Consider the following 22152-nt stretch of genomic DNA (forward strand, 5'->3'; position numbering starts at 1 on the left):
CTTATCATTAATTCTCAAGACTCAATTTTTAATATAACATTTGATTTTTGTCCCCTCAACTTTAGGCTTGCCTTGTAAAGAGGTTTTAGTTCTCAAGGGTGGGATGTTTCCATCTGAGGACAAAATGATTTCAGAGAACTGGAAGTTGAAACAGACATCTGGATATTTTGGGGTCCTCATGCCAGTGACCTCACAGACAAAAAAAGAAAAAGAAAAAAAAAGAGGACTACATCTCTATAGGATGCAGTGATTGATCTCAAATGTCAATAGGAAATGGGTTTGCTATTATAGGATGGAAGAAGTGAGGACTATGTTAGGAGTATCTTGTACAGATGGTCCCAGATTTATAATGGTTTGACTTAGGATTTTTTGACTATATGATGGTATGAAAGCAATACGTGTTCAATAGAAACCACATTTTGAATATTGATCTTTTCCCCAGCTAGCAATAGGAGTACCATCCTCTCTTGTGAAGCTTGGCAGTACAGCCAGCTGCAGTTCCCAGTCAGCCAGATGACCATGAGGGTGAAAAACCCTAACACTGGCAACCATTCTGTCTCATAAGACCATTCTTTTTTTCACTTTCAGTACGGTGTTCAATAAATAGCATGATATATTCAACACTTTATTATAAAATAAGCTTTGTGTTTGATGAGTTTGCCCAATTGTATGCTGATGTCAGTGTTTTGGGCATATTTAAGGTAGGCCAGGCTAAGCTAAAAAGGAAGTATTAGATAAGGATATTGTGACTGGTAGGACTCTTGTCATCCCTTTTTGGGGGACGAATAGTGTTTTCTCTGATCTTATCTTCAATCACCTTTGTTGCCAGCTCCCATAATTCATTCGTAAAGTATCTGGAGTGAATTCTCTCTCCCTGAATGAATGCAGATTGATGCTTACCATTTCTTACTACAAGAGAGGATGGGAGGCCGGAGGGCTATGGGGAGGGAGGGAGGAATTGCCAAAGGGAAAGAAACGTGTTAAAGAGCCCATAGCCATATTCTTCAGAAGACCAAATTTTCTTTGTGCAGCAAAACATCTTGACAAATCATCTGACTATGGAATGATAGACTCAGGCACACAGCAAGGTCAGCTAAGAATGAGACCATTATGCTTAAATTCTTGAACAATAATAAATTATGCAATAAATGCATATAAGAATAAATTAGCAATAAATGAAGGTACTGTGCTATTTTGCCACACTATCCAGAGTTGGAGGTTGGGAAGAAGCCAAGACAAGAATCCAAAGAAGAGTTACTGGGACAGGAAAATTCTGGGGAAATGATGGAAATCCAGGAGCCATGAATGAAAAGCACTCAAGTGAGAAGTTCCTCATGATGAGAATGGCCGATGAACAAAAGTGAAACATAGTCAAAAGCCAGAATAGTTCTGTGTGCCAAATATTAAAAATACCTAATAGTCAATGTGAAATTCTTCTTGACTGTGCAGTGATATAACATTATTTCCCCGGATATAATACAGGATCCTTCCACCATTCCCACCACGCACATTTCAAACAAATCTATTACACATAGCTACCCAGTGCTTTGGGGGAAAGCAAGGTATCAATGCTATTTTCCACATTTGGATGGATAGTTGGAGAAAAAGGACTAGCCTCAAAGAGGCATAATGTGAAACAGATTATGCATTCCAGGAAAGCAGGAAATCAGATCAGGAAATAACGAGAAGAACCATAAGCACCACTAGAAAATCCACAGACACTGAGAGAAATAATAAGTTTCCCACTGTGCTTGGGGAATGGAGATTGAAGCTAATTTGATTTGAATATTAGTTAATAAATATTAGGAGGTGCTGATCCTTATGTCACATTTTAAATAATTATTTGAAGACAGAGAAAATAAAAATTCTACTTTTCTATTTCATAAGTGATGAAAATGGTAATTATTCCTACCAACATTTATGAGATGCCCTACTCCTTATGTGTGGGCTATATATAAGTGATTTCTTCCTAAAGAACATAGTATGGTGAGGTAAATAAAAGAGTGACTTTGTAATGGAAAAACTTGACAAACATTTCAGCCAGGTAATCAAAGTTAATGTTAACAGTAAGTCATGCTGACACTCTGTACCCTGTAAATAATGTGATGAAAATGGTACATTACCATCTGGTCTCCCCCACAAAGCACATAACCCTAGTGCAAATATCATGAAAAAGTTAATTAAGAGATATTCTACAACACTCAATTAATACTCCTCAAAAGTGTCAAGGCCACCAAAAGCAAGAAAAGTCTGAGCAACTGCAATAGCCAACAGGAGTCTAAGGAGACATGGCAACTAAATGGAATGAGGGATTCTGGAACTGAAAAAGACCATTAGATAAAAACTAAAAAAAATCTAAATAAACTATGTACTCTAGTTAATGGTAATGTGTTGATACTGGTTTATCAATTGTGGCATATGTACCATATTAATGTAAGATGTTAATAATAGGGAAAACTGGGTATGGGATATATGGCAGCTCTAAGAACTATCTTCTCGATTTTTCCATAAATATAAAGCAATTCTAAAAATGTAAGGTACTTTAAAAAATGTATAGACTGCATTGATCCCCAGAAAAGTAGGGTGGGCACCCTAATACTCTGTCCTGTAGAGTTAGGGGTCTTTTAAGAGATTCTTGGTGGACCAGTTTCCTAATTATAATGGATCCCTTATAGCCACTTCTAATTATCACAGAATACTCAGAAAACCTTAAAACAAATATTGTGCCATAGTTTCTGATTTTTGTTGGACGTGGGGGCCTCATGAGGAAGAATATGAATTCTGTTGGAATGTAGAGTTCAGACAAATACTGACTATTCAAAAAATATTGAGATATCCAAACAATATGAGCTGTCCCCTATTCCCTCACTTCTTTTTCTCACCTGGGATGATACCCCTGTCACCTGTTCTGTGTGAGACATACTGGCAAGCTGGGTTTTCCTCAACCCTCCCCCACAAACCCAGTTTATAAGCCCTGGCTGAGTTTTGAACTAAGATTTGTACTCACTACATGTATTTCACATGCATTTAGTTTTCCTGGGCATTTCTGGAAAGGCTAGGGCTTCCTACTCATCATAGACATGGGTTTTGTACATTGAGATTTGGAAAGTTATTGTTAATAGTTAATGTAACCATGGCTATATTTATGTTTGGATGACTCCTTGGATATTTAACACACATCTTTGCAGAGCACGGCATGCTTTAGCAGGATCCTCTCATCCTGCAGCTCATATTGTCAATCACAGAGCCTCATCAGTTAGGGTTACTTCATTGCATTGTTATTTATGGCTTGGTATCTGGCACAGGAAATCTTGCCTATTCTTTTCCTTATCTCTGATTGTTCTTTTACACAACTAAATCAGATTTTAGGGTCAGTTCTTAACTCTATTGCCTTTGAAGTTTTTATGTTCAGAAGCATCATGCATAATACAGCACAGTGCTTTTATCTCAAAGATGCTTTTAAAGCCAATAGTTCCTACCCATTTGTGGCACTGCCTAAAAAACTATTTGTCATTGAAGCACCACAATATCAGACTTCGAAATGAGAAATAATTAGAGGCTTTAAAATGGCATTATTTAATCCAAGATGTATAATGCAAAAAAAAAAATGCTCTTGTATAACAATTTGAAAATAAATTAATGGAAATACTTTCTGTGTGTGTGTGTGTGTGTGTTTCATTTGATTTTGACTGTAAGTAAGTTGCATTTCAAATCCCAAACAAACCACAGTGGCCTGAATAAATCCATTTCTTGCACTTAAATTCTATTGCTTCTAATACCACTTGAAAAATATATGTATCATTCACCCAGACTAGAATTTTTGTATTTTCTCTCAGGTAAAAGATTAGACAGACACTAAACGGAAGTATATATATATATATTTATATATATATATAAAACAAATATGTGTTTTATATTAATCTGACTATATCTCTATGTAAAATTTAGATATATATGCATACATACTTATTTTTTAATTTAAATTCAATTAGCCAACATCTAGTAGTACATTATAGTTTCAGATGTAGTGTTCAATAATTTCAATAATTTATCAGTTGCGGATAACATCCAGTGCTTATCCCATCACGTACATACACATATTTAAAACATTTCTTCTATCTTACTTTTATTACTTTTATTAAGCTTTCCTAACATTGCTTGAGTAGTGAGAATGCTGTCTCAAATGTGACTGTTCAGATAAATCATGGTAAAGTAGATCTAGTGCATGTTCCACGGTTCTATCCAAATAGAGTGTGATCACCTAGTATTGTCCATGCTCACAAAGTCCTCTCTTCCAAAGAATTGCAACCATGATGGAATCATTAGAGGTGTAACTTCTTAAGTCATTCTTTCTTGCTGTGAACTTTTAAGCACTGAAAAGTAGAGAGATGACAAATGAGATAATAGATGACCAACTTCAAAGACATAGAAGTGCATCAGGGATCAAGGTAGCATAGCTTTTACTTGTTGGGCAAAAAGAGAAGTAGACAGACACATGGGGTGGGAGGTGACTCCTTAATCTGACAGTTGCATGAAAGGCAAGATTGAGTCTATCAGACCCTGAAATATTAGACTACATTAGAATGTAGAAACCAATTAAATATTCAGATGCTTGATTTACTTGAAATTTTGATTTATTTGAAATCTTTGGATGTTTGGCCTGATGTAGAGTTACAAGCTAAACATCTGGATGAATTGTGCAGTTTGTCTTTCCACACACACAATGTGGTGTCATGCCAGGGACGTAGAAGTGCCATAAGGATCTTTCTCCCAGATGGTGAACAGTCACAACACATCTTTCTCTCATTTCCCTTTCTGATGAGCTAGGATATGCACTGTCTGGTCACAGAGCTATCGTGAATCTTGCTTCAATGGTCATAGCTCAGAATATTGTGTTTATCAATAATGAAAATATCTACTAACTTTGCAAATAAAGCTCAGTCCATCTTCAGTAGAACTGAGAACATTACCTAGGATATAATTCTACCTATTCCCAAATGCAATTTCAGTTGCTTCCCTTGAGCAATTATTCTGTATTGTAGTGTCTTGAAGTTCAGTCCTCTGATTGGTAGCATTGATATCACCTGGGAACTTGTAAGAAATTAAAATTTCAAGCCTCACCCCAGATCGACTGAATCAGAAACTCTGGCGCTGGGGACCAGTCATCTGTGCTCTTACAAGCCTTGCAGATGATTGTGACAGTCCCTAAAATATGATGATTATTGTAATAAAAGACTCTAAATTTCCAGATCTGCTTCTCATCTTCAGATTAACTGCACCTGTGACTCTTCAAGCCAAGAGAAATAATTTATTTCCTTATTTTCTCTTTTACATCTCCAGACATAGACTTTAAGGCTTTTGACTTCTTCAGGCTATTTGAAATCTCTATGTTCTGCTACCATTAATGTAATGAAGGATTCCTCCCCCCTTTCCATTCATTATGCATTTTAATATCTTTGAAATTTTTGTTTTGTTTTGTTTCTCACCTCTTCTCAACTTTTGAGAAGCAGAATTCCAAGCAAAGCCATTACTCTTTAAAAACAAAAAAAGGTTTTATTCATTTATTTATTCGTGAGAGACACACACACACAGAGGCAAAGACATAGGCAGAGGGAGAAGCAGGCTCCATGCAGGAAGCCTGATGGGGGACTCGATTCCAGGACTCTAGGATCATGCCCTGAGACAAAGGCAGATACTCAACCACTGAGGCACCCAGGGGTCCCTACATAAGCCATTTCTATATGAAAGCACTGAAATTCTGTTAAGCACAGTTCCATTTTCAGCCAGTCACTTAGGTGACTTTCACACCAGCCTTGACATCAATATTTTATCTACCTTAGTGCCAAAATGCTCAAGAAATTGTCTCTCCCTCAGAAGAAAACTGAGAGTTCCCGGGCTGAATTATATGCCCCAATCTTGGCTAAATTATTCCTAATTTCTAAGGTTGGTCCCAAAGGGGACAACCCAGTAAAAGATGTAAATTCTTGTATCGCTCTGAAATTGGTAGACTATTTATCTTTGGTAGTGTCCCTAAATGATGTTCATTTACTCAATCATTGAAAAGAAATTAATCCTCAACTAAAATCTTGGATGGGGTAGAGGATATATGCATTTCACAACCGATTACTGACATAGTCAGTTTTTTCTTAACAAGAAAACAATTAAGAACACGGGAATTTTCAAGGCAATCAGGGAAATAATTTTGGATGTTAACTCCATAGACAGACTCTTTGTACAAACTAATCTTTCATAATGGTAGAACTGATACAAGTGTTTCTTCCAAGTTTATATCTAACCAATTGTAGGAAAATGATGGCAAGCAGGAATCATGATGGATACCATCACAGCTCTAAATGGTGGAAAACAAGACTATGTGCCAATGTCTCTTCTCAGTATATGACAACATACTGCAGTTACGCCATGAGATAAGAAGCAAGAAAGCCTGAGTTGTGGTCCCAATTTCATCATTTACTAGATATAAGATGCTAAATGTAACAGAGCCTAGAAGTTGATCCTCTATAGAGATCTCTTGTTTTCAAAGTAATGGAATCCCCTATTTTTAGCTAGGCACATGGAGCCCCGAACAAAGCAATTTCCCAGGCCCTTTTTAGCCAGGTGTGTCGATGTGTGTTCTTGTGCCCAGAAGGAATGTTATTACTTCTAAAATGACTCTTCCTTTTCTTGTTTTTCCTTCTAACTAGAATATAATCACAAATGCTGGAGCTTCAGCAGCCCTTTTGGACAATGAGGTCACATTGGGACCTAATGTCTTACACTGTAAAGCAGTAAGATAAAAGGAACTTTGATCTCTGACAGAGAAACAATATAATAGCCCTGGACCTGAGAGGCAAATATAAACATAAAGGCTTAAGAAAAAAAAAAAGAAATTTAACATTGTTTAAGCCAAAGTGTTTTTTGTTTCTTTTTCAGTCGATCCTAACTCAACTAATAAACTAGGCATAATATTTAATCATTTGAGACCTCAGCAGTCTTACTTGCAAAATGTTAATAATCTTATTCACAGAGTGGTTATTAGAATTTATCCAGATAATACATGTAAAAGCATTTCTTTCTTTCTTTTTTTTATTGGAGTTCTATTTGCCAACATATAGCATAACACCCAGTGCTCATCCCGTCAAGTGCCCCCATCACCCAGTCACCCCAACACCCCGCCACCTCTCCTTCCACTACTCCTTGTTCGTTTCCCAGAGTTAGGAGTCTCTCATGTTTTGTCACCCTCTCTGATATTTCCCACTCATTTTCTCTCCTTTCCTCTTTATTCCCTTTCACTTTTTTTTTATATTCCCCAAATGAATGAGATCCTTCTCCAATTGACTTACTTCACTCAGCATAATACCCTCCAGTTCCATCCACTTTGAAGCAAATGGTGGGTATTTGTCATTTCTAATAGCTGAGGAATATTCCATTATATACATAAACCACATCTTCTTTATCCATTCATCTTTTGATGGACACCGAGGCTCCTTCCACAGTTTGGCTATTGTGGACATTGCTGCTAGAAACATCGGGGTGCAGGTGTCCCGGGGTTTCACTGCATCTGTATCTTTGGGGTAAATCCCCAGCAGTGCAATTGCTGGGTCTTAGGGCAGATCTATTTTTAACTCTTTGAGGAACCTCCACACAATTTTCCAGAGTGGCTGTACCAGTTCACATTCCCACCAACAGTGCAAGAGGGTTCCCCTTTCTCCACATCCTCTCCAACATTGTGGTTTCCTGCCTTGTTAATTTTCCCCATTCTCACTGGTGTGAGGTGGTATCTCATTGTGGTTTTGATTTGTATTTCCCTGATGGCAAGTGATGCGGAGCATTTTCTCATGTGCTTGTTGACCACGTCTATGTCTTCCTCTGTGAGATTTCTGTTCATGTCTTTTGCCCATTTCATGATCGGATTGTTTGTTTCTTTGGTGTTGAGTTTAATAAGTTCTTTATAGATCTTGGATACTAGCCCTTTATCTGATATGTCATTTGCAAATATCTTCTCCCATTCTGTAGGTTCTTTTTTAGTTTTCTTGACTGTTTCTTTTGCTCTGCAGAAGCTTTTAATCTTGATGAAGTCCCAATAGTTCATTTTTGCTTTTGTTTCTTTTGCCTTCATAGATGTATCTTGCAAGAAGTTGCTGTGGCCAAGTTCAAAAAGGGTGTTGCCTGTGTTCTCCTCTAGGATTTTGATGGATTCTTGTCTCACATTTAGATCTTTCATCCATTTTGAGTTTATCTTTGTGTCTGGTGTAAGAGAATGAGAATGGCCTAGTTTCATTCTTCTGCACGTAGCTGTCCAATTTTCCCTGCACCATTTATTGAAGAGACTGTCCTTCTTCCAGTGGATAGTCTTTCTTGCTTTGTCAAATATTAGTTGCCCATAGAGTTGAAGGCCCATTTCTGGATTCTTTATTATGTTCCATTGATCTATGTGTCTGTTTTTGTGCCAGTATCACACTGTCTTGATGATCACAGCTTTGTAATACAACCTGAAGTCTGGCATTGTGATGCCCCAGCTCTGGTTTTCGTTTTCAATATTCCCCTGGCTATTTGGGGTCTTTTCTGATTCCACACAAATCTTAAGATTATTTGTTCTAACTCTCTGAAGAAAGTCCATGGTATTTTGATAGGGTTTGCATTAAATGTGTAAATTGCCGTGGGTAACATTGACATTTTCGCAATATTAATTCTTCCAATCCATGAGCATGGAATATTTTTCCATCTCTTTGTGTCTTCCTCAATTTCTTTCAGAAGTGTTCTGTAGTTTTTAGGGTATAGATCCTTTACCTGTTTGGTTAGGTTTATTCCTAGGTATCTTATGCTTTTGGGTGCAATTGTAAATGGGATTGACTACTTAATTGCTCTTTCTTCAGTCTCATTGTTAGTGTATAGAAATGCCACTAACTTCTGGGCATTGATTTTGTATCCTGCCACATTGCTGAATTGCTGTATGAGTTCTAGCAATCTTGGGGTGGAGTCTTTTGGGTTTTCTATGTAGAGTATCATGTCATCTGTGAAGAGGGGGAATTTGACTTCTTCTTTGCCAATTTGAATGCCTTTTATTTATTTTCGTTGCCTGATTGCTGCAGCAACGACTACTAGTACTATGTTGAATAGCAGTGGTGAGAGTGGACATCCCTGTCATGTTCCTGATCATAGGGGAAAGGCTCTCAGTGTTTCCCGATTGAGAATGATATTGGCTGTGGGCTTTTCATAGATGGCTTTTAAGATGCTGAGGAATGTTTCCTCTATCCCTACACCCTGAAGAATTTTGATCAGGAATGAATGTTGTATTTTGTCAAATGTTCTCTATCCATCTATTGAGAGGATCCTATGATTCTTGTTTTCTCTCTTGTTGATGTGATCTATCACGTTAATTGTTTTAGGAGTGTTGAACCAGCCTTGCATCCCGGAGATAAATCCCACTTGGTCATGGTGAATAATCCTAATGTACTGTTGGATCCTATTGGCTAGTATCTTGTTGAGAATTTTTGCATCTGTGTTCATCAGGAATATTGGTATACAGGTTTCCTTTTGGTGGTATCTTTGTCTGGTTTTGGATTAACATGACGCTGGCCTTATAAAATGAGTTTGAAAGTATTCCGTCCCTTTCTGTCCTTCGGAACAGCTTTAGTAGAATAGGTATTGTTTCTTTAAACATTTGATAGAATTCCCCTGGGAAGCCATCTGGCCCTGGACTCTTGTGTCTTGGGAGGTTTTTGATGACTGCTTCAATTTCCTCCCTGGTTATTGGCCTGTTCAGGTTTTCTATTTCTTCCTGTTCCAGTTTTGGTAGTTTGTGGTTTTCCAGAAATGTATCCATTTCTTCTAGATTGCCTAATTTATTGGCATATAGCTGCTCATAATATATTTTTATAATCATTTGTATTTCCTTGGTATTGGTTGTGATCTCTCCTCTTTCATTCATGACTTTATTAATTAGAGTCTTTTTTGTTTTTAATAAGGCTGGGTAATGGTTTATCTATCTTATTAATTCTTTCAAAGAACCAGCTCCTGGTTTTGTTGATCTGTTCTACAGTTTTTCTGGTCTCTATTTCATTGAGTTCTGCTTGAATCTTTATTGTTTCTCTTCTTCTGCTTGGTGTAGGTTTTATTTGCTGTTCTTTCTCCAGTTCCTTTAGGTGCGAAGTTAGCTTGTGTATTTGAGTTTTTTCCAATTTTTTGAGGGATGCTTGTATTGCATTGTATTTCCCTCTCAGGTCTGCATTTGCTGTATCCCACAGATTTTGAATGGTTGTATCTTCATTTTCATTAGTTTCCATGAATCTTTTTTATTCTTTTCTAATTTCCTGGTTGACCCATTCATCTTTTAGCAGGATGGTCTTTAACCTCTACGTGTTTGAATTTCTTCCAAATTTCTTCTTGTGGTTGAGTTCAAGTTTCTGCAAATATGCAGGGGACAATCTCAGTCCTTTGGTATCAGTTGATACCTGATTTGTGACCCAGTATGTGGTCTGTTCTGGAGAAAGTTCCATGTGCACTTGAGAAGAATGTGTATTCAGTTGTGTTCAGATGGAGGAAGGTTCTGTAAATATCTGTGAAATCCATCTGCTCCGGTGTATCATTTAAAGCTCTTGTTTCTTTGGAGATGTTGTGTGTAGAATATCTGTCATTTGCAGAAAGAGCCATGTTGAAGTCTCCCAGTATAAGTGTATTGTTATCTAAGTATGTCTTTACTTTGGTTATTAATTGATTGATATAGTTGGAAGCTACCACATTAGGAGTATAAATATTCATGATTGTTAGGTATCCTGTTGGATAGATCCTTTAAGTATGATATATTTATACTCTTCATCTCTTACTACAGTCTTTGGGATAAAGTTTATCTGATATGAGGATGGCTACCCCAGCTTTCTTTTGAAGACCATTTGAATGGTAAATGGTTCTCCAACCTTTCATTTTCAGGCTGTAGGTGTCCTTAGGTCTAAAATGAGTCTCTTATAGACAGCAAATAGATGGTCTTGCTCTTTTATCCAGTCCGAAACCCTGTGTCTTTTGATGGGATCATTTAGCCCATTCACCTTCAGAGTTACTATCAAAAGATATGAATTTAGTGTCATCGTAATACCTATTCAGCCCCTGTTTTTGTGGATTATTTCTTTGGGCTTCATCTTTCTTTTACAGAGTCCCCCTTAATATTTTTTGCAGAGCTGGTTTTCCTTCAGTTTCTGCCTACCTTGGAAGCTCTTTATGTCTCCTTCTATTCTGAATGAGAGTCTTGCTGGATAGAGTATTCTTGGCTGCATGTTCTTCTCACTTAGGACCCTGAATATATCCTGCCAGTCCTTTCTGTAGACTCTGGTCTCTGTGGAAAGGTCTGCTGTTAATCTAATATTTCTCCCCATATAAGTTAGGGATCTCTTGTCTCTTGCTGCTTTAAGGATATTCTCTTTATCTTTGGAATTTGCAAGTTCACTATTAAATGTCGAGGTGTTGAATGGTTTTTATTGATTTTTTTTTTGGGGGGGAACCTCTCTATCTCCTGGATCTGAATGCCTGTTTCCCTTCCCAAATTAGAGAAGTTTTCAGCTATGATTTGTTCAAATATGCTTTCTGGCCCTCTGTCCTTCTCGGCGCCATCTAGAATCCCAATTATAGGTAGATTTTTCCCTCTGAGGCTGTCATTTATCTCCCCTCAACCTTTCCTTATGGTCTTTGTTTTTCTCTTTTTTCCTCAGCTTCCTTCCTTGCCATCAACTTGTCTTCTATGTCACTCACTCTTTCTTCTACCTCATTAACTCTCATCGTTAGTACCTCCAGTTTGGATTGCATCTCATTTCATTGATTTTTAATTTTGGCATGATTAGATGTAAATTATGCAGTCATGAAGTCTCTTGAATCCTTTATGCTTTTTTCCAGAGCCACCAGTAGCTTTATAATTGTGCTTATGAATTGTTTTTCTGACATCGAATTGTAATCCAAATTCTATAACTCTGTGGGAGAGAGTACTGTTTCTGATTCTTTCTTTTGTGGTGTTCTTCTTTCTAGTCATTTTGCTAAGTGCAGAGTGGCTGTATGAGTGGGCTGCGTCAAGAATATCAACCACGACCTAAGTAAATTTCACCCTAGGTGATTCTGCTGAGGTCAGAGACCAGAAATTAAAAACAAAGATCAGAAAGAAATAAAACAAGAAGAGCACTTAAGTGAAAAACAAATTTTAAATCAAAGGAGTAAAAAATAAAAGGCAAGGTATCCTAAGGAAGAAGAAAGAAAAAGAAAAAGAAAAAAGAAAAAAAGGAGAAGAACAAAAAGGGTGGTGGACTGGGAGATGGTGGTGGTGATGAAGTTGTAGTGGAGGGAGAATGTAGTCTACCTGAGAGGTTCTAGAGGGTGATCCTCTGGTTTCTGAGTATATTAAGTTCTGTATGTTAGAAGATGCTCAGTCCCAAATTTATATAAACCAGAAATACTTGTAGAAGGCCCCAACATTCACCACCAAAACCTAAATGAGATAAAAGAGGGGGGCAGAATGGTAATGAGGAATCTCACAGAATGAACCAGCACGGTATACTACTTGGTTCTGGGTGCATGCTAGTCATGTTTTAGAAGGTATTAACTTCTACCATTGTAGAACAAAATGCAGCAGAGAAAAGAAAAATAAAACACAAAACAAAACAAAAAAACATATATTGTATATCTCCCAAAATTAAGTTGAGTATGTTGAAGGGAATCTAGAAGTGAAAAATATATCTAGGACTTGTAGAAATATGAAAGTCAAAAAGGAAGAATTCTAAAAATGTAGAGGTGGTAAAATATTGTAGTTAAGGTGGGAAAGAGAAAAAAAATTGGAAACTTACAGTCTGATATAAAAATGAGTTGTACTGGAAAAAGGAAGAAAAATACAAGGAGGGGTATCTTCTGGTTCTATACACTGTAAATCCCTTGACTTCCCCTGGAGCTTTCCAGCGCTGCTTGGTCAAGAACTTGCTCTTCCCCTGTCCTTCCAGCTGGTCTTCTGGGGGAGAGGCCTGCTGTGCTGATTCTCAGGTGTGTGCATCTGGGGGAGCTGCCGCGTGGCACCCACCCGCCCCCTGCCAGGTGCATGACTCAGTGGGAGCTGTTTATCCTGTGAGGCCCCTGTTCTCTGGCGGCCCCGCCTCCTCCAGGGACGTGTTGACGCCAGGAGGAACAACATCACTGGCGGCCACCAGCTCTCCAGCCCTGGAGTCAGCTCCCGCAGTAACTACCCCAGCTCCCAATCCGCACTGGCCTGGATGCTTCCGGGGTGCGGGGGGGTGGGGGGGGGGCGCTGCTGATCTGCACAGCCGGGGGCGCCCGGCGGCAAAAGAGTGCTCGCTGTTCTGTGCCCTCCCCACCTCCACCCGTCCCGGGGGACCACAGGATCACTGGTTGTGTCCGCTCAACGCCCTGGGATCTGGGGCCTGTGCTGCTGGCATCATGCTCCCGCCCAGCTCTCCAAGGCAGCAGGGCGCAGCCCCCTCTATGCAGAGCTGCTGCCTGGGCTGCTCCCAGGCCCCCCCCGGGCCACTCCAGCCCTTGACCCAGCTCGACCCGCGGGGTCGGTCGCTCTCCCCCGGCGCACTTCCTGGTTAGTGACCCCGGGAACCTGGGGTCCCCAGTGCCCCTCCTGCAGTTCTGCCCGAGTTCCCTGCAAGCGCCTTTCCGTTCAGGAAGAACCTGGTGCAGATTTTTAAAGCTCCTGCTTCTCCGGGGCTGGGCTCTCCTGTCCCAGAGGCTTTTGCCGCCTGGCTTTAGCCCGGCTCCTCGCGGGGCCCCTCCCCAACTGGATTCTCCCCCCCCCTTCCTACCTTACCAGAAGCGAAAACCCTTCTCACTGTAGCATTCCAGCTGTTCTCTCTTTAAATCTCAGGTCGAATTTGTACATTTTCAGGATGATTTGAAAGTTATCTAGGTAAGTCGATGGGAACAGGTGACTTGGGGACCCTACTCCTCCGCCATCTCGCCCCCCGAAAAGCATTTCTAAGCAATATACAAATATGGGTTCTCAAGAATTTCATAGTAGCAATTTGATAATAGTAGAAATCAAACGCATTGATAGATTCTTTATATGTTGATTTTTTTTTTCCTAAGTAGAGACATATGCAAGAAGATCCTTGGTCAATCATCGTTAGCATGGTTTAACACAAAATACATTATAACCACAATCTTTACATATAATTAACATTTACCAGCATTTCAATGGTCAGTTTTCATCAATCATTATGTAAGGATAAGTTTTGAACATTTGGTGAGCATCATTTTACAGACAGCTTATCCAGAGATATCACAGATGAATTCAGATAATCTTTAAGAAGCCTGTTGATATTATTTTATATCAAGGCAAGAATGTTTTATGGTATGATAACAGAACTCTGGGGTTTCAGTTACACATTGCTCCAAGTTCTTGAGAAGAATCAAAGGTCAGCTAGGAGGGAAATCCTGGATTTAATCAGAGGCACTCCTGTGACCTTAATCTCCACCAAAGCAATGCTTCCATGATTGGATTCCAGTTTTCATGAATCAGAATTTTGTGGCCTGTAAAGAGGCTTGTGAAACATAGGAAGCTCTTAGTAATCAATAAAATAGCACACAGGCGCTTATATTATTCATCAGAGAAATCAACTTTGATTTGATTGCACAAAATTTGTGCCACTCATCAACTGTATAAAATACTCAGCATTCATATCCTGTGTTTTGCATCACTGCATTCAGTTAGATTGCCTTTAACCCAATGGTACACAAAATCCTAAAACTCTGTGATATAACAGCACTCTCACATACAGATCCGATCAGAGCTATGCTAAAGTTTCATTCCTGGGGACGCTTCTACATTTCTCCTAATGAAGTACAAAGTAAGCTGCTTCCTCATTCACCAGTAATTGCTGTTCATTGCCTTTGCTCATGTAATGATGAAAAAGAATTTTTCACATAGGGAAGAAAGGGTAATTAGATATGGTTATTTTCTAGTTTGATCATTACTGGGAAATAATAGTTAATTAATTAAGTTGTCCAAGATAGGAGCAATTATTAGTCAGCCTGAATTAATGTTGGTTTTATTTTCTCTTCTGAAAGATTGTACCTGTGGTTCTTTTACAGATGTTGTGTAATAATCTTCTCTTTATCAGTATGGTGGAAAATGCAATCTTATGTGTAACTCATTTATATTATATTTTATACTGCATAAAGATGAAAAGGGGTAAAATAAACACAGAAACAAAACAATACTGACTATAATAGAATTCATGTCAAAATTTGAGTTGAACATTTTGGATGGAGATTTAAAGACTCACATTTAAGTTAACCCCTCGGGATATTCTCAATTTCTCCAACTCATACCTTTTCCCCTTCTGTCTGATGTTTATTTTCCTTAAAATGCAATCCACAATGTTCAGCTCTAATTTTTCTCTAAATATATCATAGGGATAGTCCTGCTGGCCCTGTTTTTTGCATTCATTTATCATTCACTGATTTATTAAATATTTAATGAGCACAAGGTAGGCATTCAGAATATATGTGATAACAATGCACGTTTCCTGTATTCACAAGTTGATAATTTTGTAGGCTTTGTATCTTAGAAGATATTCAAAAATATCTTAATTAATTCAAAAAATACTATATATGTGTGTGTGTGTGTGTGTGTGATGAAATGACTTATCAAACAGAAAAGTGTTGCATATTAAGAGGGGTTACTAGAGAAGTTAGTGGAATAAGATATATATAATAATTTAGAATAATTCTTCATTAATTACTTTCAGATATAAAATATTCACTTAAAGGCAAATTATCATACAGTATTAGACAACTTTATTTAAAAATTTATTTGGGGGCACCTTGGTGGCTTAGTCAGTTAAGCGGCCCACTCTTGATTTTAGCTCAGGTCATGCAGGGTCCAGGGATCGAGCCCCAAGTTGGGCTCCACACTCAGTGGAGAGTCTACTTGAGGATTCTCTCTCCTTTCCTCCTGCTGCTCCCCCCACTCATGAGTTCTCTCTCACTCGCTCTCTCTCTCTAAAATAATATAATAATAAGTTTAAAAAAATTTATTTGGCAAATGTCCCATCTAAGAGTTCTGTGTATAATGAGAAATGACATTGAAGCCCTCATTCTTAGATGTCTTTGCTCCTCCATATCCCTGTTAATGAAATAAAAAGAAAACTTCATTGTTGTTAAGAAACCCTTCTTATGGTATGATATTCACCCTCAAAGCTACAGCTCCCAAGTGGTAAAATCTTCGAGCCCAACACCCCCTTCTCTTTCCTCCAACATGCCATCCTTTGGGTTCTTGACTGCTTGCAAGGATGTACTCCCAGAAATCTGAGCTCAGTTGGCACATCTGAACAGGCAGAAATCAAAAGACCTTTTTTTTTTTCTTTAAAAAGATTTTATTTATTTATTCATGAGAAACAGAGAGAGGGAGAGAGAAGCAGAGACACAGGCAGAAGGAGAAGCAGGCTCCCTGCAGGGAGCCCAACAGGACTTGATCCCAGGACCCCAGCCAGGATCACGGCCTGAGCTGAAGTCAGACGCTCAACCACTGAGCCACCCAGGCATCCCCAAAAGACCTTATGTAAGCTATGTTTTTCTCACTAATTTCTCTATGGATTTGGGTCATAGTTAACTCATTTATGAGCTGGAAAGAGTTATAAGGTTGTTGTGAAAATCAAGTGAAATTAAGTGTGTAAACATACTTTGAAAGACTATAGATAAACTAATGAAACTTAGGATGGTGGCGCTATTAGACTATCAGCCCCTATGAGCCAGGTTCTAGGTTTTGTTCAGTTTTTCTTTTATCCTTCATAGCATCAAACACAATTCATGGCCCAGTGTAAATAGTTAAAGTTTTCTGAGTGAATTAATCATCTTCACAAATAAAATGAATTTTTCCACTTAGAGCTTTTGTAAAGACAGATTGGCTTATTGTCTGTGATATGGTCCCAAACTCTTAAGAGTGAAACCAACATGAATCTAGTTCTTCCTCATGCAGAGCTTTCTACTCATCCAAGGACTCAAGGACAGCCATCCTTCATGGAATGACCTAGAAATCTATGTTGCCTACAACTTGTGATTTCTCCATCTAACATAGGCCTCCTCTAGAGAAATAGAGAATCAAAGAGGGCTTTCTCTATGCTTCAGTTTGGAAGTGAGAGTGACTCACAATGCTGTATAATAAGAAATGCCTGCCCAGTGGGAACAGCATCTCTGACAGTTCACCAGGAGTCTTTAAAAGAAAGCACATGGAAAAAAAAAAAAAAAAGAAAGAAAGAAAAAGAAAGCACATGGAGTTCGAGGATACTTCACTCCAATCAAGCTTCCTTTACTACAGAATGACTATTTTATAATAGTCTTTCCACCATAATTGGAAATGTGTATTGTCTTAGATCCTAAAAATAGGGAAATATATTTTTTAAAATAATCAAATAGGAGAAATAAGAAGGGATAAAATAAACATTTACATAGCCAGGGAAATCTTTAAAAAATAGCATCCCAGAAAATTTTTAATGTTTAATTCAGAGGTTTAATGGGAATACAGATAGTAAGAGAATGGAAGATGTTCACATGTTTTGAAATGATAATATAAATGTCTAGCTTTTAACGGCTTTTACAAGATAACAAAAATATAATCCTTGTTTGTTTTGTTGGGAAGGAGGTGGGGGCAAAGAGAGACAATGATAAGACAAAAAAAATTAAAGTAAAATTTACTGAGAATATTTTCAGGTACTTCCACATGTTCATGTTTGGTGTCATTATTTTCTAAATTTATTTTACTGGGAAAGAAACAAAAATAATCCAGGATTTGAATCGAAATCTTTTAATTATGCAACATTCCTTCTCCATATATGGGTCCAAGGTGGGGACCACCTCCAGCCTGAGAAGTAAGACTGACCTGGTAGCAGAGATTGTTCTCCAAGTTGTGGAAATAGCTGTGTCATGTTTGGCCTCAAATCAAGGATATAAGCAAAGTACAGATACCTTGGATCAACTGTACTCAATGAAATGAAGGAGAAATCAATGTTTGGAATGACGACTAATCTTTACAAAGTAAATTTGATTTTTATTTATATACAAAAGTACATGTGCAAATAATGGAAAAAAATCCATAAAGGTAAAGAAATTCACAAATAATCACAGCCCATAAATGCTCTGACAATCCCCCTTTAGTAAAAAGATAAACCCATCCCAACATGTCAATAAAATCTGTGAGAAAGAAAAGATTCATTGTATTGCCAAATTTTAACTGCTTCTGTCAAGCGCAACTTAATAAAAACGTGCCTTACTTCAAAAGCTGAGACAAATCAGATGTTCTCTCCTTTTATTATAAATCACTGCATAGATCAGCCAACTCATGTTCCTGGTGGTGAATTGATTTGGGAATGCAGTATACAAAGCTATCTACGTATAGCTAAAACTATTCAGACTACCAGTATTTTTATAGGCAGAAATATATTCCTAATATGTATATGTATGAAAACACATGTATGCATATCTGTTAACAACATTTCATAGCCATGGACTTAATGGTTCTCAAACTTGTCTCCCATCTGAAGAACTAATTCTTCATTCTTGGCAGTATGAGCCCATTTTAAAGGTCAAAGATAGAAAGTTGATTTTTCATTTAGCACTAAGAAAAATGTTCTCTTGGGACAGAACCTTTCAACACCATACATTCTGAACCAATTTTCTTTAACTTTGGCCCAGACCAAAGTAAAAATTTTTACTGCTGTTGTAATTTTGTGAACAACTAACAGAAGAAATATTGTCCTTAGAAAGCACATAGAAGGGTCACAGCTGTAAGGGCATAACTAGAGATACCAGATGATCTGTGAAGTCACCAGTATAATAGCCACATTTCTGGTAGCCATTATTAGAATGGTTCCCACTCCAGGCAAAATGGGTTCCCATCCCATCTCAGATGAAGGAATGAGTTCATAGTGGTCCTTGTCCTAACTGGTCTGGCCAGATGAGTAAGTCAGGATGGTAGGAAACTGTTATTTCTGTAGCAGGATTTTAAAGCAAGAGTTAACAGAGACAAGAGAGGGGCAGTGTAGCGCACTAGCACAGAACACAAGCTCTGGTGTCAGAGTTCACTGGTGCAAACCGTGACTCATGACTAACTTGTGGTGAGACCTATAGCAGGTTGCTTAACTCTCTGTTCCTTAATTTCTTCATCTGTAAACCATGGATAAACACCAGTGTGCTAACGTGAAGATTAGCACACTAATCTTCCAATCAGATTCACCACAAATGATGAATCTCAACCAGTACCAATTTTACTAATAATATAAAAGATAGATGTCAGATCAAGATCAAGTAAGTGTTCTTTCCAGACTATCAGTGTAGAATCCCCAAAGTCCTTTCCATACATTTCAGATTTAACACAGAAGTCATCACTGATTGATCTCTTTTTCTTAATAGATTGTTGGGTCCACATTTAAAATATGTTTAAAATTAGATTATTTCTCATCACCTTCATTTCTAATCTAAGTCATCTTTTTACTTTGCCTGCACAGATGCAAGAGTTCCAGACTGGTATTCTTCCTTCCTTATATTCCTTCTCTCTCATAGTTTAGTCTCCACGCAGAAACCAACATATTCTTGAAAAATGCAAATTGTATTATATCACTCTCCTGCTAAATGCTCTAATGACTTCGCATAGCACTAGAATGAAATTCAAAGAATTAGCAAAGCCTCTATGATCTGGATGTTCCTCTGACCTCATTTTTTCCTGCTCTTGTCCCCATGGCCACTACTCTAGTGGCACTGGCCCTTTTACTGTTCTTGGAGAATGCCAACTTTGCTTCTGCCTCATGGACTTTGGATCCATTTTTCCCTCTGCCTGGGAGGCTTATCCCTCCATAATGAATATGTTCCTTCATCTCAGTCATGTCTCTATGCATATAACACCTCTTTAAGGGAGCCATCTCTGACCGTGTTAACTAATACCATCTTTCCCATCACTTATTATTCTCCTATCCTGCTGTATTGTTTGTTCCTAGTACTTATCATTTCCTAATATTATTTTATGTACTTTTTTGGTTATTATTATTTTTTTGTTACTCTACTAATCAAGTCTTTGAAGGTCAGTAATATACTTAATGCCAATGCCTCCTCAGTGCCTAGAGCAAAATTTAGAATATGTCAGGCTCCTCACTCAGGGGGGAGTCGGCTTGAGATTCTCTCCCTCTGCCCCTCCCACTCATTCTCTCTATCTATGTAAAATAAATAAATAAATCTTAAAAAAAAAAAAAAGGAACATGTGCCTTTAATAGAAAATTTGGATGATATAAAAATTTTAAAAAAGGGACGCCTGGGTAGCTCAGCAGTTGGGCACCTGCCTTCGGCCCAGGGCATGATCCTGGAGTCCTGGGGTAGAGTCCTGCATTGGGCTCCCTGCGTGGAGCCTGCTTCTCCCTCTGCCTATGTCTCTGGCTTTCTCTCTGTGTCTCTCATGAATAAGTAAATACAATTTTTTTAAAAATTAAAAAAAATTAAAATCACCTAACCACTGCTAAAATTTGAGCAGGTATGTAATTTTTGGTATATTATATAGTCTTATATTCTATTTAATTTAATATTTTATCATGAATACTTTCCAATGGCATTGTTATATTTTGTGCATAATATACTTTTATACCTGAATCTATTGTTTAACTTTCAGATTATTTCCTTTTTGTTTTGTTGTTTTGATATATAATGCTGTGATGAGTATCTGTACAGAAACCTTCCTTTATGTCTCTGATTGCTTCCATTTAATAAGTTCCTGGAAATGGAAATACAGGTAAAAGGCGATACGTAAGACTTTTGAGAATGTCACCAGTGGAAAGATGGAATCACTTCCCGTTTACATCAGTCCTGTATAAGCATTTATTTTTTGCATCTTTACCAATACTGAGTATCCTATCTGAATTTTAATCTTTGGCATTTTGATGGATGAAATAGCATCTAATTGTATTATTTTGCAGCTCTGATATCTCAGGAGTTTGAAAATGTTTAAATATACTTATAAGCCATTTGAATTCCTTTTCCAGTGAATTTTTATCAGTGAGTGTTGTTTTCTTTACTGAGTTGCAAAGACAATTTACATATTAGGATTAACACTGTCTCACCATAGATATAAAATAACAACTTTGTTTTCACTACTTGAGAGAAATTTCTAGAGCAGCATACAAAAGCAAGAAGCAGAAATTGCTCCAAATCAAGTATCAAAATTGGGGTTGATTTGATCACAAGGAACTCAACAAATTTTGATCTCTTTCTGTGTGCCAAGGACCACACAGGGCACCGAGTGAGACACACAGATAGTGTGCTGCAGTCACACAATGCACATGGGGAACTAACCATGAAAAACATGCTAAGGTTTGAGACACTGACCCTAAGGCCGCGTGACTTCCCTGGGGATGTAAGCGGAGCTTGTGTTGTTGCTGAATTCCCTTCCAATCCTCATTTCGCCTGGAATGTAGGCACACGCACGCATTACACAAACAGCACAGACAGACATGCCAGTCACACAGAACACACCCACCCACAGGCTCCCTTCACACCTGTTTACTTTTTTACAGGTATCTTTCTTTGTCCTGTTTACAGTAAAGGTGCTTGGTAGGTGAAGGTGAACACGGAGGGCCAGAAGGGTCTAGTAGAGCCATTATTTCCCTTATGCCTCCTCTTTAAAATTTCTGTTCCAGTGGCACAGTTCATGCAAACGCAGCCCCTTGCTTCCTAAGCTCCGTACTTGTACTTCCACCTGGCCTCGCGGGCAGCAGCCGGGCTCAGCCTCCGGCCAATCAGTCCACGCCCCACTGACTTCCGTGGAGTGAACCAAGGGCGCAGCTTGGCGAGTTTGCTGATTAAAAGGCTATAGTAATAAAGTTTGGTTTAGGTAAATTGACAACATGGAAGTGTCTCTTTCAAAATGAGAAAAAGACATTGTTTTTTAGAAAAGGCCATAGAACTTAGTGGTTTAAGAGAATCGGCCTTTGGAGCCCAAATCTCTGGGTTTGAATCGCAGCCCCCAACACCAGTTAACCAGGTGCTGCTGCAGGTTCCTCAGTCTCTCTGTTCCTCAGTTTGTGTGTCTATAAAACGAGGAAAAGGATGATATTTAGTGCTCTTAGGAGGGTGCATGAAACCCTTGCGACAGTGGCGGGCAAATCCGCGCTCTCTGTAGGCTCCGTA

General features: G+C 38.3%; 1 protein-coding gene across 4 annotated transcripts in view; it reads right to left on the reverse strand.

The window, feature by feature from the left end:
- Window positions 1-22152, reverse strand: part of UFM1 (ubiquitin fold modifier 1) — a 208383-nt gene that overhangs the window by 165413 nt on the left and 20818 nt on the right. The gene's annotated exons all lie outside the window — the stretch shown is intronic.

The sequence above is a fragment of the Canis lupus genome, chromosome 24, assembly GCF_048164855.1.
Source record: "Canis lupus baileyi chromosome 24, mCanLup2.hap1, whole genome shotgun sequence".
Lineage (NCBI taxonomy): Eukaryota > Metazoa > Chordata > Mammalia > Carnivora > Canidae > Canis > Canis lupus.